General features: G+C 37.2%; 1 protein-coding gene across 1 annotated transcript in view; it reads right to left on the bottom strand.

Moving 5' to 3' along the window:
• The window catches only part of ZC3H12B (zinc finger CCCH-type containing 12B), a 378,671-nt gene that overhangs the window by 339,667 nt on the left and 19,814 nt on the right, over positions 1-19,190 (bottom strand). The window contains exon 2 of the mRNA XM_012738801.2: positions 10,135-10,203. The gene's annotated coding sequence lies outside the window, so the exon portion shown is untranslated. The remainder of the gene's footprint in view (positions 1-10,134; positions 10,204-19,190) is intronic.

Here is a 19,190-nt window from a genome sequence, read left to right as displayed (position 1 = left end):
CCAGCAAGGCAGACCACACGCCACCAGGCCGCCCCTGTGATGCCGGCAGGGAGGTTCCCTGCACAGGAAAGCTACCTGGGCTGGGTTCAAGGCCTCCCTTTGGGAGGAGCATTGTCCTTTAGGTCGCTGATCTGCCCCTGAAGGCACACACACCTCAGTAGATTGTTCACATATATCCCTTCTGTGCCCCGGGCAATGCGACCCTCGGTGCATGGGATCTGGTCTGCAGGTCTGACCTCTGGGTCCTAGAGTTCAAACTATATCCCCACCAGGGAGAGGAGTGCCAATCCCAATTCACCCACGGGGAGCCCAAGCTGGTTCTATGTCTCTCAGCCTCAGGGTCTGCCCCGTTCTCCTGGGATCATCGTGCCAGCAGCACCTGGGAGGGCTGGTGGGTAGGGAGCACACAGTCTGAGTTCCCCTTAGTCAGCTGTAGGGTCCCAAAAGGGAAGGTCCCATTCCCTGGAGGTGCCTCCAGCTGGTGGCTATATTGTCTCTCTTGGCAGCCGTGGATAGGGTCGGCGGAGGGGAGTATGAGGCAATATGGCGCCTGCTGCGCGGCTCGGGTCTGTGCACACAGAGGTGCCTTGAGGGGTTTGGGAGCCTGGTGCCTCGTCCACTACTGGCTTACCGCTCACTGGCAGCGGCTGTCTCTGGGCTGGTGTCCACAGGTCTTTCCACCCGCAGACTGCTGATGGGATCTCAGTCCCAGATGCAGGGGAGGAGAAAGGTGACTGATCCACCTACCCTTCCCGCTGGTCTCCGGGCTGCTCGGGCAGTCTCAGCTTCCAGTACTCCCCCACAACTTCCTCCTGTGGAGTCTCCCGTGGTCTCAGGTACCCCTCCTTCCGACCCTCGTCCACTGTATGCTCGTCTTCTTGCTTCTTTCTAATAATTTCTGCTAGAATCTGTCTTTTCTGCAGGACACTCTGTCTGGTGTTGTTTCTCGTCCGCCATCTTGATTCCCCTCCCTAATTTTTTTATTTTTATGGATACATAATAGTTGAACATAATTAAAGAGTACATGTGATATTTTGATATAAGTATACAAAGTGTGATGATCAAATCAGGGTAATTGGGATATCCATCACCTCAAGTGTTTATCATTTCTTTGCTTTAGGAATATTCCAACTGTACTCTTGTAGTTATTTTGAAATGTATGTAAAATTATGAATTATAGTCCCTGTATTGTGCTACCAAACACTAGATCTTATTCCTTCTCTCTATTTTTGTATCCATTAATCAGCCTCTCCTTATGGCCCCCACCAGCCTCTGATAACCATCATTCTACTCTCTATCCCATGAGTTTATTTTTTTTAGCCCTCACACGTCTGAGAAAATGTGATATCTGCCTTTATGTGCCTGGCTTATTTCTCTGACATAATTTCCTCCAGTTGCATTTATGTTATTGCAAATGACACGATTTGATTCTTTTTAAAAGGCTGAATAATATTCCATTGTGTATATGTAACACCTTTTTAAATTTGTTCTTTTTTAATATTTCAAAGTATTTTTTGCAGTTAGAATATGGTTTTATTTATTATTTATTTATTTATTTACTTCAAGAAATTAAAAGAGTACAAGCATTTTGGTTACATTTTATATCGTTGCCTCTTCCTAGCAAGAGTTAGAGGTATGCCCTTCCCCTCTACAATGCTCACTATGTCCCTCAGTTGTGAGTCTATCCCCCCCACCCCCTTAATCCCTGGACAACATTACCACCATGTGAGCACCATAGTGTTAATCAGTCAGTATCAATTAGATGGCGAGTACATAAGGAGCCCATTCTTCCAATCTTGTGTCAACTCACTTCAGATAATGGGTTCAAGCTCAATCCAGGAAAATATAAACGATGCTAGATCATGGTCATTTCTTATAAGTGAGTAATATTCCATTGTATACAAATATCAAATTTTAATAATCCACTCATGAATTGATGGGCACTTGGGTTGTTTCCACATCCTTGCAATAGGGAATTGTGCTGCCATAAACATTTCGGTGCAGATGTCTTTATTGTAGAATGTCTTTTGCTCTTTTGGGTAGATGCCTAATAATGCTATTGCTGGATCGAATGGTATTTCTATTTTTAGCTCTTTGAGGTATCTCCAAATTCTTTTCCACAGAGGTTGCTCTAATTTGCAGTCCCACCAACAGTGTACAAATGTTTTTGGTTACAAGGATCACTTTTGTAATGCTTGAGTCACAGCTATAAGTGTGCCCATTATCCAAATAGCATTCATTGTACCTGTTAGGTAGGTTTTTGCCCCTCCCTTTCTCCCCCCCCCCGCTTGATTTCCACTAAGTTTTACATTCCTCTGTGTACATGTGTACTCACTGGTTAGTTCCAGTTTAATAGCAAGTATATGTGGTATTTATTTTTCCATTCTTAGGATACTTCATGTAGGATAATGGTCTCCAGTTCCATCCTAATTGTTGTAAAAGGCATTAATTCATCCTTTTTATGGCTTAGTAGTACTCCATGGTATACATATACCACATTTTGTTAATCCACCCATCAACTGATGGGCACTTAGGCTGATTCCACTTCTTTGCTATTTTGAATTATGCTGCAATAAATATTCGAGTGCACGTGTCTTTTTTGATAAAATGACATATTTCCTTTGGATAAATACCCAGCAGTGGGATTGCTGGGTCAAACAGGTGGTCTACTTTTAGTTCTTTGAGGAATATCCATAATGTTTTCCATAGAGATACTAATTTTCAGTCCCACCAACGGTGTATAAGCATTCCTTCTACTCTGCACAGCCAACATCTGTTGTTTTTGGACTTTTTAATAAAAGTCATTCTAACAGGAGTAAGGCGATATCTCATTATGTACCATATTTTCCTTATCTATTCATCCACTGATGGACATTTAGCTTGAATCCATAACTTAGCTACTATGAATAGTGTCACAAGAAACATGGGAATGTACGTATCTCTTCGATACACTGACTTCCTTTCTTTTAGATATATACCCACCTGTGGGATTGCTGGATCATATGATAGTTCTTGGTTTATTGAGGAACCTCCATTCTTTTCTTCATAGTGCACATACTAATTTACATTACCACCAACAGTGTATGAGGGTTTCTCTTTCACCAATGGATGCCAGCATCCATTATTGTCTGTCTTTTTTAAGAAAGCCATTTAACCAGAGTGAGGTGATATCTCATCATAGTTTTGATTTGCATTCCTCGGATAGTTAGTGATATTGAACGTTTCCTTCACTTATCAGTTGGTTATCTGTATATTTTCTTTTGAAAAATGTCTATTCAGATCTTTTGTCGATATTTTAATCAAAATATTTGGACTTTGTTTTTTGCTATTGAGTTGTTTGAGCTTCTTACATAATCTAGTTATTAATCCCTTGTTACATCAATAGTTTTCAAATATTTTCTCCCAATTTATGGGTTGACTCTTCACTTTGTCAATTATTTCCTTTGCTGTGCAGAAGCTTTTTAGCTTGATGTGATCCCATTTGTTCATTTTTGCTTTGGTTGCTTATGCTTTTGAGGTCTTACCCAAGAAAGCTTTGCCTTGACAAATGTCCTAGAGTGTTTTTCCAATGTTCTCTTCTATTAGTTTCACAGTTTCAAGAATAGAAAACCCAATGTTGATTCTGCCAACCCACGAACATGGTATGGTCTTCCACCTGTTTACATCCTCTGCTATTTCCTTCCTCAGTGTTTCATAGTTCTCACTGTAGAGGTCTTTTACCTCCTTAGTTAAATATATTCCTAGGTACTTCATTTTCTTTGTTACTATTTTGAAGGGTACTGAGTCTTTGATTTGGTTCTCACTTTGACTATTATTGGCATATATGAATGCCTCTGATGTGTGTATAGATTTTGTATCCTGAGACTTTACTGAATTCATTTATCAATTCAAGGAGTCTTTTGGTTGAATTCTTGGGGTTTGCTAGATATAATATGATATCATCAGCAAAGAGTGAGAATTTGATCTCTTCTGCTCCCATTTGGACACCCTTAATTCCGCTCTCTTGTCTGATTACCATAGCAAGAACTTCCAGCACTATGTTGAATAGAAGTGGAGATAGTGGGCAACCTTTCCTTGTTCCAGTTCTATGTGGGAATACTTTCAATTTTTCCCCATTCAGTATGATGTTGGCTGTGGGTTTGTCATATATGGCTTGTATCATTTTTAGGATGTGTACACCATGGAGTACTATTCAGCTATAAGAAACAATGGTGATATAGCACCTCTGGTATTTTCCTGGATAGAGCTGGAACCCATTCTACTAAGTGAAGTATCCCAAGAATGGAAAAACAAGCACCACATGTACTCACCAGCAAATTGGTATTAACTCATCAACACCTAAGTGGACATATAGGAATAACATTTATTGGGCGTCAGGCAGATGGGAGGGGAGAGGGAATGGGTATATAAATACACAATGAGTGTGATGTGCACCATCTGGGGGATGGACACGCTTGAAGCTCTGACTCTGGGGTGGGGGGAAGTGGGGAGAAGGCAACACACATAACCCAAACATTTGTACCCCCATAATATGCTGAAATAAAAAAATAAAAATGATGTTAAACTCAGTATATTTTAAGTATATTTGGAACAACCTGAGTATGTGAATTTATATTTAACTTTAAACTTCATGAATGCTAAACACAGATAAAGTATTTCACATGAAAACTTAGCATCAAAATTGGGGTATGCTGTGAGTGTAAAATACATATCAGATTTTGAAGACTTAGTACCAAAAAATGTAAAATATTTCATAAATATTTTTATATTGATCACATGTTGAAATGATAATAGTTTAGATTTACTGGACCGAATAAAACATACATTTGATGTAAAAAAAAAAATAGAAAACCCAGAAATAAATCCATGCATTTACAGTTAATTCATTTTCAACAAAGATGCCAAGAACATACATTGAGGAAAAGACAGTCTCGTCAATAAATGGTGCTGGGAAAACTAAAGATATACATGCAGAAGAATGAAACTAGACTTTTATTCCTCATCATATACAAAAATCAAATCAATATGGATTGAAACGTAAATCTAAGATCTGTTTCTTTTGTTTGTTTCTGATATTTATCCTACTTGGGTTTCTCTGAAGTTCCTGGATCTGTGATTTGGTGTCTGACTTTAATTTGAAAAAATTCTCAGTCATTATTGCTTTAAATATTTCTACTGCTCCTTTCTCTCTTTCTTCTCCTTCTAGTAGTCCCATCAGGCATGTTACATGCTTTGTTGTTGTCCCAAGTTCTTGGATATTCTAATCTGGGTTTTTTTCAGTCTTTATTCTCTTTGCTTTTCAGTTTTGGAAGTTTCTACTGACGTATCTTCAAGTTCAGAGATTCTTTCCTCAGCCATATCCAGTCTATTAATGAGCCAATCAAAGGCAATCTTCATTTCTGTTATGGTGTTTTTTATTAATATCTCCAGAATTTCTTTTTGATTCTTAGAATTTCCACCTCTCTGCTTACATTACCCGTGTATTCTTGCATGTTGTCTATTTTTCCATTAGAGCCCTTAGCATATTAATCATTGTTATTTTAAAGTGCTGGTCTCATAATCCCAACATGTCTTTCATATCTGACTATGGCTGTGATGCTTGCTCTGTCTTCAAACTATATTTTTTGCCTTTTAGTATACTTCGTAATTGTTTGTGGAAAGGTGGACATGAAGTATTGTGTAAAAGGAACCGCAGTAAACAGGTGTTTAGTGATGTGGTAGTAAGGTGTGTGGGGGTGCATGTTCTGCAGTCCTATGACTAGATCTTAGCTTTTTAATGTGTCTGTCCTCCTGCATTGTTTATTACACAAGTGCTGCTGGGTTTTATCCTCTCTTTAGGTGGGACAGGATAGCCAAAATGGACCAGAGTTGGGTATTTCCCTTCCCTGAGGTCAGTTAGACTATGATAAAACCCCACTAGGTTAGGCTCTAGTAAAAACAGTTTCTCTTGAGGGCAGTTGTTAAAAAGAACAGAATGTACTGGCATATTTTAGAAGAGCTACTTTTCCCCTTCTACTGACAGAAGCACAAAGAGATTTCTCTCTGATATTCATTGTGAGAACCTGGTAGAGTTCCTGATTCAAGTTTTCCTCACCCAGTATTGGTCCCTACAGATGTGTCAAATTGTGAGTCTCCTTTCTGGCAAGATGTGATTCTCTGCATCTCCCGCTGTGTCTCTCCAATTTTGGACCCAGGAGTTTGCCCCATGGCCTCAATTATTAGACAGATATAAGAGGGGTTGTTGTTTTTCAGTCTGCTCAGCTTTTTATTTGTTGTTAGAATGGAGTTATTATGACTTCCAACTTCTTTACATGCCAGGCCAGAAACTGGAAGTCCCTGTCCTTACACTTTGCATCTTTTTTACACATGCATGATTCTGTAACATCATGTTTTGGTCATTTGTATTGATTCACTGAGTTATGAAGATCTTCTAAATATTGACCCATTTCATTGTCCAACATAAAAAAAACACTTCATTTAATATCACCAATGATCTAATCAGAAAAGTTCTTCAGTATTTGGCAGCTATCAAGTTCATGGTGATAGATAGAAGTTTTCCAAAATGCTAATTTTCATTTTATCATTGGTAACAAATACTCACGGTTGTTTGTCTTAAAGTAACAGGCTCACTTCATTTGTTTTTGAGAAAAAATATCTGTAAAATGCCTTGTCTGAATAACCATAGTTTTTCTGTTTTTTATTTCTTTATATTGGCTCACAACACAAACACACAAGTGTTTTTCCTTAAGATAACCATCCTACTGTTTTATGCAGAAGTGCTTTATGTGTACGTCCCATCTTGCCACAAAAAAATATTAAGTGACATGTACTCAGGGTCAATATTTAATAAAATTACAGTAATTTTAATTGTTTCAATAAGAACAATCTTAACCACTTCAGTACGGTGCTCACTGGCCATGAAACCTTGCCCACAGCCAGCACTCTACAGTCCACACAATAGTTTGTGCTGTGCATTGACGACAGATCCATTTTGCTCTTGTGTGATGAGGAAAGCTTTAAAGCACTGAAAGCTTGTTTTACTTTATAGGCAGCTTTACTTGTAATGTAAATCAGAATAGGTAACATATACATATATGTTTTATTATGTTATTTTTAAATGTTCACAATTTTATTTTGATAAATGAAAAATTAGAAAAGTCATATCACGGCTGTTGGCTAAAGTCGATGCTTGGTTCATCTGTGGCTGTCGACTATAGTCAACGCTCGTACTGAAATGGTTAAGTGAAACAGACTTTTTCCTTCTTACTATGAGTGTGTGGTAAAATAAAATACAATAATTACGAGTACAGTTTGGTACCACTGCCTGGGTGACAAAGCGAGATCTCTGAAAAAAAGAAAAAAGAAAAAAGAAAGTAGTTTCCCATCCTACCTGTACTCATTATTTTCTTCCTTTCCACCAGTTAAAACAAATAAATTGTTCCTCTTCCCAAAACCAACCCCTTCACTTATACACTGGATTTAATTCTTCTTGCTCCTATATGATGAATATTTTTTCCTATCAAATAATTCCCACTAATATACAAACATACTCTACTATCACACATTAAAAAACACTTCAGCTTCTGTTCATATCTCTGTTTCCTTTTGTAGAAAATTCCTCCAGAGAGTTGTCTATTCTCCCTGTCTTCATAACCTTGCTTGTCACTTTCTTGAACCCAATCCAATCAATCTTTTAATTTCAGGGATCTAATGAAATCTACCTCACTAAGGTCACCAATAATCTCCATATTGTCAAATTCTATAGCTATTAATCAGTCCTCATCTTACTTGATCTCTCAGCAACATTTGTGACAATTGATCACTCCTTCATTCTGGAAATACTTGCTTCACTTGGCTTTTACAACAATAGATTGTTCTTATTTTCCTCCTACCTTACTAGTTGCTCATTCTCATGTCCTTTACTAGATTCTTTTACTTCTAACTCTAAACATTGGAATGTGTTAGAGTTGGTCCTTGGATTTATTCTCAATTCTACACTCATTCATGAAGTAATTTTATTTAGTCTCATATCCGCAAATACAATTTATAAGCTGATTACTTATAAATATATATTTCTATCTCTAAAAATACAGCTTTGTACTGACATCATCACTCGAATATCTAAAACTTAACATATCCACAATACAACTCTTACTTAATTCCTAGCCCAAGCTACACCAAACCTAGTGCTCCCCTTGTCTCTCCATTCTCAGTAGATGGCATCACAACTCACTTTGTTGTTTGTGGCTCAGGCTAAAATCCTTGGAACCAGTCGTGATTTTCTTTCACACTCCAGATTCAATCCATCACCAAATCTTGTTAGCTCGACCTTTAAAATATATCTGGAATCTCTGGAACAAGATGGTATAGACCCACATTTCCCTGTTTCTCCTTTTTAAATATAACTAAATATTTAGAAATAATTGAACAGACAAAATTTTAAAACTCTAAAATATAGGAATAGGGTGTACTTCTTGGAGACTTCAAGATTTGAGGAACAACAATGCTATGAATTCCCTGAGTTTTCTTTTTATCTCCTACATATCCCATGCTAGGCATTGGGGAGGCCTCCAATCCAAAGTTATGCCAACAGGCATAAACAACAATAACTATAACAATAACAACACCAAGAACGAAGTGAAGCTTCCTTTCTCTAGCCTAAGTACTTGCAAAAAGGAAGCCCAGCAGAGATCTAGTGGGAAGCCCTAACCTCTCCTCTATGGTCTCCTCTATGACCAAGGCACCTGAGGATAACCTGATTTGTACAGAGAGGGAGCTATAAAGCCCCTGGCAGACCCAATCTCCACAGAAGGTGGGCTGACCTACCCAAAGAAGAATATTCAAAACCAAAGTGGGCCATTCTAACTCTTGATCCACATCAGGGACACTAGTGGCCCACAGAGGGAACAGTGAAGCCCCTGCAGGCCAATCCAACTCTGATTCAATACCTGTGGTATTTTCAGGCTGGTCTGTCTGCAATGAAAGCAGAGAAATGCTGTCCTTACTTAATTTTCCATTCCACACTTGGGACACCACCATCTCCTAGTCTGTCATCCAGTGGCATAAGAAGACCCAGTCTCAGTGGCTTCTCTCCCAACCTCTGTAGGGTAAGGTGGCCGAATGATACCAAGTGGCCCAGAAAAGTGCTTTATGCTCCAGCAGGTGGCATGACAGGAAATGAATGGGAGTTGCAGCAGTATCAGAAGAACAAAACACATCAGAATAGCACTGAAATGGCTCTGAAAACTAAATTGTCGTTGTGCCTAAAACCCACAAAAGTAAGCTAGAACCTATATTCTAAACCTACAAAGGCTGACTACCTGCTAAAAGAGAAGATTTAAACAGGATCATGAGACTCCTAAAATTGTAACTAAAATGTCTAGGATGCAACGCAAAATCACTCCTCATATGAAGAATTAGGAAAACCACCATTTTAATAAGAAAAGACTATTAACTGACATTGATACCAAGATGACGCTGATGTTGCAGTTCCCTGACAAGGATTTTAAAGCTGTCATAAAAACGCTTCTACAAGCAATTAAAAATTATCTTCAAACAAATGCAAACAGAAAATGCCACCAAAGAAATAGCAGTTATTAGAAAAAGAACCAAATGGAAATTATAGAATTAAAAATATACAACAGCCAAAATTTAAAAAGTACTCCCTAGATGGACTCAATAATAGAGATGAGAAGGAATAGAATCAGTAAAGTCAAAGACAGATCAATAAAATTTACCCAGTCTGTACAAAGAGAAAAAAAAGCATGAAAAAATAAAAAGAACTGAGCCTCAGTGATCTGTAGGGCAATAACAAAAGACCAAACACATCTCTGTATCATCAGAATCTCACAAGGAGATGAATAAGAATATGGGCCTGAAAATGTATTTAAAGAAGAAGAAACAAAAGAAACAAGCCAAAAATCAAATAATAAAAAGGAGATGGGTGATGTCAGCAAGATGATGAACTAGAAAGCCCTAAGACCTTCCTTCTTCCATTGAAGACACAAATTCAACAATAATACATAGACCAATTCCCTTCAGGAGAAATCCAGGAATCAGTTAACAGACTCCTGCATTCCAGGCAATCTTAAAACCAGCTACATTGAAGCTGGTAGGAAAATTCATGGTACTCACTTGCCATGGTCTCTCTGCCCAACTCAGCATAGCACCATCTGAAGAAAACTCCAAACTCTTAGCTTCTCCCTGGGGAGGGAAAGAAAAAACTGAAACATATATCCTATGTCCAGATTTCTGGGGGGCTAAGGAATAGGTTTCTGTCTTGACTGTATCTGGGCACTGGTGGAAAAGGGTGCCAGGATGAAAGCCACTGGGTACAAAGACAAAAGTTAAGACTACTAGGTACATACTTACTACAGTCCCTCCCCCGAGCTCAGCATAGAACAAGAGTGAAAACTCTCAATTCTCAGCTTCTCTCTGGGGAGGGAAAGAGTTGAAGTGTGTGTCCAACATTCTGGCTTTTCAGGGAGCTGCCTGAGAGACTGTTTCCTGTCTTACCTGTCTCAGATGGCTAACAACACCTGGAATATTTTCCCATTGAAAACAAAATGGATTTGGGTGACTTGCTGCTGATCCACAGAACACACAGTAGAACAGACAGAGGTTAATATAGGTCAGTAGCCTCTCCATCAGAGAGGAAGGAAAGAAGAGTGGAGTGTATGTCCAATGTTCTAGATTTTGGGGGAGCTTTGTATAAGCAATTTGTTCCTGTATTAGGACATTCAAAGCGCTGATAAGACCAAACACACTCTATAAGAGTAGGAGGACGGAGATCCCAGATATAAAACCATCCTCACATTTTCATCTAATCTTTGACAAAGCAGACAAAAGTATACATTGGGGAAAATAATATCTATTCCATAAGTGGTGCTGGGAAAACTGAAAATCCACATGCAGAAGATGGAAACTGGATCCCCACCTAGTACTTCTCACAAAAATCAACTCACAATGGATAACAGACTTAAACCTATGGCATGAAACCTTAAGAATTATGGAAGAAATTCCTGGAAAGACTCTTCTAGACATTAGCCCAGGCAAAGAATTTATGAAGAAGACCCCAAAGCAATCACAGCAGCAACAAAAATAAACAAATGGAACCTGATCAAATTTAAAAGCTTCCACACAGCCAAGGAAGCTTCATTGGAGCAAATAGACAACCTACAGAATGGGAGAAAATATGTGCTCTCTACACATCTGAAAAAGAGCTGATAATAAGAATCTATATAGAACTTAAGAAAATCAACAAGAAAAAATCAAACAACCCCATCTGTAAATGGGCAAAGGACATGAACAAAAATTTTTCAAAAGAAGACAAACTAATGACCAACAAAAATATAAAAAAGTGCTCAACATCTAATCATTAGGGAAATGCAAATCAAAACTACAATGAGATATCACCTAACCCCAGTGAGAATGGACCTTATCAAAAAGTTCCAAAACAACAAATGCTGGCGAGGATGTGGAGAGATAGGAACACTCTTACACTGCTGGTGGGACTGCAAATTAGTGCAACCCCTGTGGAAAGTAATTTGGAGATACCTAAAAGAGCTAAAAATAGAAATACCATTTGATCCAGCAATTCCATTACCATGTATCTATCCAAAGGTGAAAAAAAAAGATATTCTATAATAAAGACACTTGTACTCGAATGTTTATAGCAGCACAATTCACGATTGCAAAGATGTGGAAACGACCCAAGTGCCCATCAATCCATGAGTAGATGAATAAAATGTGGTATATATATATATACCATGTAATACTACTTAACTACAGAAAACAATGGTGAACTAAGTACCTATTATCCTGGATAGAGATTGAGCTCTACCTTCAAAGTGAGGTATCACAAGAATGGAAAAACATGCACCACATGTACTCACCATCAAATTGGTACTAACTGATCAACACTAAGGTGCTCACATGGTAGTAATACTCATTGGGTGCTGGTCAGGTGGGGGAGGGTAAACCCATAACTAATGGAAGCAGAGAGCACTGTATGGGGAAGGACATGCTTATAGACTTGGCTTGGGTGAGGCAAATGCATTACATGTAACCAAAATGTTTGTACCCACATAATATCCTGAATTTAAAAAATAAAAAGAAAGAAATAAAAGACAGGGCAATCTACAGCAGCCCCAGAGAACTTGCAGCACCACAGACAGAAACCAGAGGGAGCAAGATATTATGAATTCCTGAAAAAAAAGGAACCAGCAAATGCCTCTAACTGGGAATTTACATACACAAGGCCAGAGAAGAAGCATCCACAGAAAAGGTAATAGAGGCCTCTAGAATCTCTAACTAGGCTGACTGGTGAAGATCTTTGCCTATACAAAGCCAGTCTGTAATGATTTGGAGAGGTGGAAATTTTCTCAAATGCATGGATCCCAACACAAAGGTACAAGGCAAATGAAAGAAACAAAATAAATGTCTAGAAACTGTCCCTAAGGTAAAGAAGGTATATAAATTATCTGTAAAAGAATTCAAAGTAACCATCATAAAGATGCTCAACAAGCTCAGAAAAATGATGCATGAACAAAATGAGAATATCAACAAGTTAACAGAAAACATAAAGAATCTAACAGAAAAACTTGAGTTAAAGAATACAATAACTAAATTTAAAAATTCTTTAGAGGGGTTCAACAGCAGATTTGATCAAACAGAAAAAAGTATCATCACACTCAAAGACAAGTCCTTTGAAGTTATCAGTCAGAAGAGTGAAAAGAAAGTAGAATAAAAAGACTTGAGAAAGTCTAAGAGAATTATGGGGCACAATGGAGTAATATATGCATTATGTACATAAAAAAAGAGGAAGAGAGTGAAAGAGGCAAAAATTATATCTGAAGAACTAATGGACCAAACATCCCAAATCCAGGAAAGGAAATGGACACCCTTTTTGCCTTCCATACAGAAAGCACAACAGAACCCAACGAGGATGAATCTTAATAACTTCACACTGAGATACGTTATAACTAAACTGTCAAAGATAGAAAATTTTGAAAGAAGGAAAAGTGATTCATCACATAAAGGGAGTCCCATAAAACTATCAATAAATTTCTCAGCAAAACTGTTACAGGCCAGAAGGGAATAATATGATAAATTCAAAGTGCTTAATGAAAAAAATTGTCAAATAAGATTATATTTAGAAAACTTGTCCTTGAAAAAAAGAAAGATAAAGACTTTGCCAGATAAGCAAAAGCAAAAGGAGTTCATCACCACTAGATCTGCCTTGCAAAAAATGCTAAAGAGGCCCAGCATGGTAGCTCACACCTATAATCCTAGCACTCTGGGAGCCCAAGGTGGGAGGATTGCTTGAGTTCAGGAGTTTGAGACCAGCCTTAGCAAGAGCGAGAACCCGTCTCTACTAAAAATAGAAAGAAATTAGCTGGACAACTAAAAATAGAAAAAATTAGCCTGGCATGGTGGTATGTGCCTGTAGTCCCAGCTAGCCAGGAGGCTGAGGCAAGACCATTGCATGAGCCCAGGAGTTTGAGGTTACTGTGAGCTACGGCACTCTAGCATGGGCAAGAGAGTGAGACTCTGTCTCAAAAAAAATGTTAAAGAGAGTCTTTCAAAGTTCAAATAAAGGCAGATTGAAAGCAGCATGAAAGTATACTAAAGTATAAAGCCAGTTGGTCATAGCGCTGGAAGTCCTTGCTATAGCAATCAGACAAGAGAGCAGAATTAAGGGTGTCCAAATGGGAGCAAAAGAGATCAAATTCTCACTCTTGGCTGATGATATCATATTATACCTAGAAAACCCCAATGATTCAACCAAGAGACTCCTTGAATTGATAAATGAATTCAGTAAAGTCTCAGGATACAAAATCAATACACACAAATCAGAGGCATTCATATACACCAACAATAGTTAAAGTGAGAACCAAATCAAAGACTCAATTCCCTTCAAAATAGCAACAAATAAAATAAAGTGCCTATGAATATATTTAACTAAGGGGTTAAAAGACCTCTACAGGGAGAACTATGAAACACTGAAGAAGGAAACAGCAGAGGACATAAACAGGTGAAAGACCATACAATACTTGTGGGTCAGCAGAATCAACATTGTTAAAATATCTATACTACCCAAAGTGACCTAAGAGTCAATGCAATCCCTATTAAAATACCATCATTTTTCACAGATATAGAAAAAGTAATTTTACGCTTCATATGGAACCAGAGAAGACCCTGTATAGCAAAATCAATCCTAGGCAATAAAAACAAAATGGGAGGTATCAATTTAGTAGACTTCAAACTATACTACAAGGCTATAGTAATTAAAACAGCTTGTTACTGGCACAGGAACAGAGGCATTGACCAGTGGAACAGAACTGAGAACCCAGATATAAAACCATCCCCATATAGCCATCTAACCTTTGACAAAGCAGACAAAAACATACACTGGGGGAAAAAATCCTTATTCAATAAATGGTGCTGGAAAAACTGGATAGCCACATATAGAAGACTGAAACAAAACCCACACCTTTCACCTCTCACAAAAATCAACTCACGCTGGGTAACAGACTTGAACCTTAGGTGTGAAACTATTAGAATTCTAGAGGAAAACGTTGGAAATACACTTCTAGACATTGGCCTAGGCAAAGAATTTATTAAGAAGACCCAAAAGGCAATCACGACATTAACAAAAATAACTAAATGGGACCTGATCAAATTAAAAAGCTTCTGCACAGCCAAAGAAACCATCAAGAGAGCAAAGAGACAACCCACAGAATGAGAGAAAAATTTTGCAAGCTACACATCCGATAAAGGGCTGATAACTAGAATCTATTTAGAACTCAGGAAAATCAGCAAGGAAAAATCAAACAACCCTATCAAAAAGTTGGCAAAGGACATGAATAGAAAAATTTCAAAAGAAGATAGAATAGGGAGGGCATGGGCAATATATGTAACCTTAATATTTGTACCCCCATAATATGCTGGAATAAAAAAGATGTTTAATCAGGGGGAAAAAGACAAAATAATGGCCAACATATGAAAAAATGCTCAACATCTCTAATCATCAGGGAAATGCAAATCAAAACTGCAATGAGATATCACTTATCTCCATTAAGAATGGCCTTTATCAAAAAGGCCCCAAACAATAAATGTTGGCATGGATGCAGAGAGATAGGAACACTCCTACACTGCTGGTGGGACTGCAAACTAGTTCAACCTCTGTGGAAAGCAATATGGAGATACCTTAAAGTGATACAAGTAGATCTAACCATTTGATCCAGCAATCCCACTACTGGGCATCTCCCCAAAAAATCAAATGACGCTCCACAAAAAAGACACCTGCACTCAAATGTTTATAGCAGCACAATTCACAATTGCAAAATTGTAGAAACAACCTAAGAGCCCATCAATACATGAGTGGATTAATAAAATATGATATATGTGTACCATGGAGTACTATTCAGCTTTAAGAAACAATGGTGATATAGCACCTCTGGTATTTTCCTGGATAGAGCTGGAACCCATTCTACTAAGTGAAGTATCTCAAGAATGGAAAAACAAGCACCACATGTACTGACCAGCAAATTAGTATTAACAGATCAACACCTAAGTTGACATATAGGAATAACATTTATCGGGTGTCGGGCAGGTATGAGGGGGGAGAAGGGGTTGAATATATACATACATAATGAGTGAGATGTGCACCGTCTGGGGGATGATCACGCTTGAAGCTCTGACTCGGGGGGGGGCATGGGCAATATATGTAGCCTTAACATTTGTACCCCCATAATATGCTGAAATAAAAGTAGAAAGAAAGAAAAGAAAATCCCAGTTTCAAAAAGGGGCAGATCAAGCAGACAAAAGATCAAAAAGGAAACAGAGGATCTGAGCAATACTATAGACTTACTGAACCTAACAGATATATACAGAACATTCCACTCAGCAGAATATACATTCTTCTCAAATACACATAGAACATTCTCCAGGATAAATCACACTAGGTCACAAAACAATTATTAACAAATTTAAGGAGACTGAAATCATACCAAGTATCTTTTGCAATCACAATGAAATGAAACTAGAAACCAAGAGCCAAAGGAAAATTGGAAAAGTCAAAATATGTGAGTTAAACAACACATTCTTGAACAAGTAAGTAAAAGAATAAATCAAAATTTAAAAATATCTTGAGACAAACAAAAATGTAAACACAACTACCAAAACTTAAGGGATACAGTAAAACCAATACTGAGAGGTAAGTTTATAGAGACAAATATTCATATTAAAAATTAGAAATATCTCAATTAACAACCTAACTTTACATCTCAAGGAAGTAGAATAAGAAGAACAAAGAGTAAAGGTAGCAGAAGGAAGGAAATGATAAAGATAAAAGCAGAAATAAAGAAGAGAAAAACCACAGAAAAGATCAATGTAACCAATAGATGTTTTCTTGAAAAAATGAAAAAAATTGACAAACCTTTAAAAAAAAGAGGAAAGACTAAAATAAAATAAATGAAAGAGTAGACATTATAACCAATGCCACACAAATTAACAGGATAAAGAACTAATGTGAACAATTACATGTCAACAAATTGGATAACCTAGAAGAAAAAGATAAATTCCTAGAAACCTACAAAGTACCAAAATTTAATCATTAAGAAAGAGAATATTTGAAGATATCTATGACTAGTAAGGGGATTAAATCAATAACCAAAAGTCTCCAACAAAAAAAGCCCACAAACCAGGTAGTTTCACTGGTGAATCTCATGAAAAAATTAAAGAATAATTAATGCCAATCCTTCTCAAACTCTTCCAAAAAATCTAAGGGGAAGGAATACTTCCAAACTCATTTTATAAAGCCAGTATTACCCTAATATCCAAGCCAGACAAAAACACCACAAGGAAAGAAAAACAACAGGCCAATCAACATCCCCGATGAATATAGATGCAAAGTTCTCAAGAAAATACTAGCAAACCAAATTCAACACCATGTTAAAAGGACTATACAACATGGCCAAATGAGATTTATTCCTGGGATGCCAGGATGGCTGAACATATGAAAATCAATTAATATGATACACCACATTAGGAAAATGAAGAATAAAGATTGCATGATCATCTCAATAAATACAGAAAAAACAATGTCTAACAAAATTCGTCACTCTTTCATAATAAAAACTCTCAGTAAACTAGGAACAGAAGGAAATTATCTCAACAAAATAAAGGCCATATATGAAAAGCCCACAGCTAACATCATACTCTATGGTAGAAAACTGAAAACTTTTCCTTTAAGATCAGGAACAAGGCAAGGATGCCCACTATCACCACTTCTACTCAAGGTGGCATTAGAAATCCTATCCAGGGCAATTAGGTAAGAAAAACAAGTAAAAGGCATCCAATCAGAAAGGAAGTAGTAAAATTATCTCTCTTTGCAGATGAAGTGATCTTATATGTTCAAAATCCTGAAGACTCCACAAAACAAAACCTATTAAAACTAATAAAGAAATTCAGTAAAGGTAGGACTGCAAACTAGTTCAACCTCTGTGGAAAGCAATATGGAGATACCTCAAAGCAATACAAGTAGATCTACAATTTGATCCAGCAATTCCACTACTGGGCATCTACCCAAAAGATCAAAAGTCACTTTATGAAAAAGACACCTGCACTAGAATGTTTATAGCAGCACAATTCACAATTGCAAAGCTATGGAAACAACCCAAGTGCCCATCAATTCATGAGTGGATTAATAAAATGTGGTATATGTATACCATGGAATACTACTCAGCTTTAAGAAACAATGGTGATATAGTACCTCTTGTATATTCCTGGATACAGATGGAACCCATTCTACTAAGTGAAGTATCTCAAGAATGGAAAAACAAGCACCACATGTACTCACCAGCAAATTGGTATTAACGGATCAACACTTAAGTGGACATATAGGAGTAACATTTATCACGTGTCGGGAGGGTGGGAGGGGGGAGGAGGGGATGGATGTATACAACCACAATGAGTAAGATGTGCAACGCTTGGGGGATGGACACGCTTGAAGCTCTTACTCGAGGGGGGGGCATGGGCAATATAAGTAACCTTAACACTTGTAACCCCATAATATACTAAAATAAATAATAATAAAAGAAATTCAGTAAAGCTGTAGGACACAAAATCAACATATAAAAATCAGTTGCATTTCTATACACTAATAATGAACAACCCAAAAAGAAAATTAAGAAAACAATTACATTTTCAATGGCATTAAAAAAATAAAATATTTAGGAATAAAGTTAAGCAAGGTGGAGAAAGACTTATACACTGAAAACTACAAACCACTGATTAAAAAAATTAGACAACACAAATAAATTGAAAGACATCCTATATTAATAGATTGAAACACTTAATAATGTTAAAATGTCCATACTACTCAAAGTGATGTAAATATTCAATGCAAGCCCCATCAAAATCCCAATGCCATTTTTTACAAAAATAGATATAACAATCCTAAAATACATATAGATCCACAAAGGACCCTATCCAATAGCCAAAATAATATTGAGAAGGAACAACAAAGCTGGAGACCTCACTCTCCATTATTTCAAAACATATTACAAAGCTACAATAATCAAAATAGTATGAAACTGGCATAAAGGTGAACATATAGACCAATTTGGAAAAGAATAGTGAGTCCAGAAATAAACACACACACATAGTCAAATGATATTCAACAAGGGTGCCAAGACTGCATGATGGGGAAAGGATAGTTTCCTCAACAGATGGTGCTGGGAAAACTGGATATCTACATGCAAAAGAATGAAATTGGACCCTTATCTAACAACATACACAAAAAGCAACTCAAAATGGATTAAAGACATAAATGTAGTATCTGGCACTATAAAAATCCTAGAAGAAAACATGGGGGGAAAGTTTCATAACATTGGTCTTGGCAATTTTTTGGATATGACATCAAAAGCACAGGCTAAAAAAGCAATAATAGACAAGTAGAATTAAATCAAACTGAAAAGCTTCTGCACAACAAAGAAATTCATCAGTAGAGTTAAAAAGCAATACACAGAATGGGAGAAAGTATTGGAAAAACTACATAACTGATAAGGAGGTAATATCCAAAATACAGAATGAACTCATACAACTCAAAAGAAAAAAAAACCCAATTATAATATGGGCAAAGGACTTGAATACACATTTCTCCAAAAAAGACAAATAGCCAACAG

This window comes from Microcebus murinus, chromosome X (genome assembly GCF_040939455.1).
Source record: "Microcebus murinus isolate Inina chromosome X, M.murinus_Inina_mat1.0, whole genome shotgun sequence".
Lineage (NCBI taxonomy): Eukaryota > Metazoa > Chordata > Mammalia > Primates > Cheirogaleidae > Microcebus > Microcebus murinus.
Note: the sequence above shows the minus strand (reverse complement) of the source record. Positions and strands in the feature narration are given on the sequence as shown.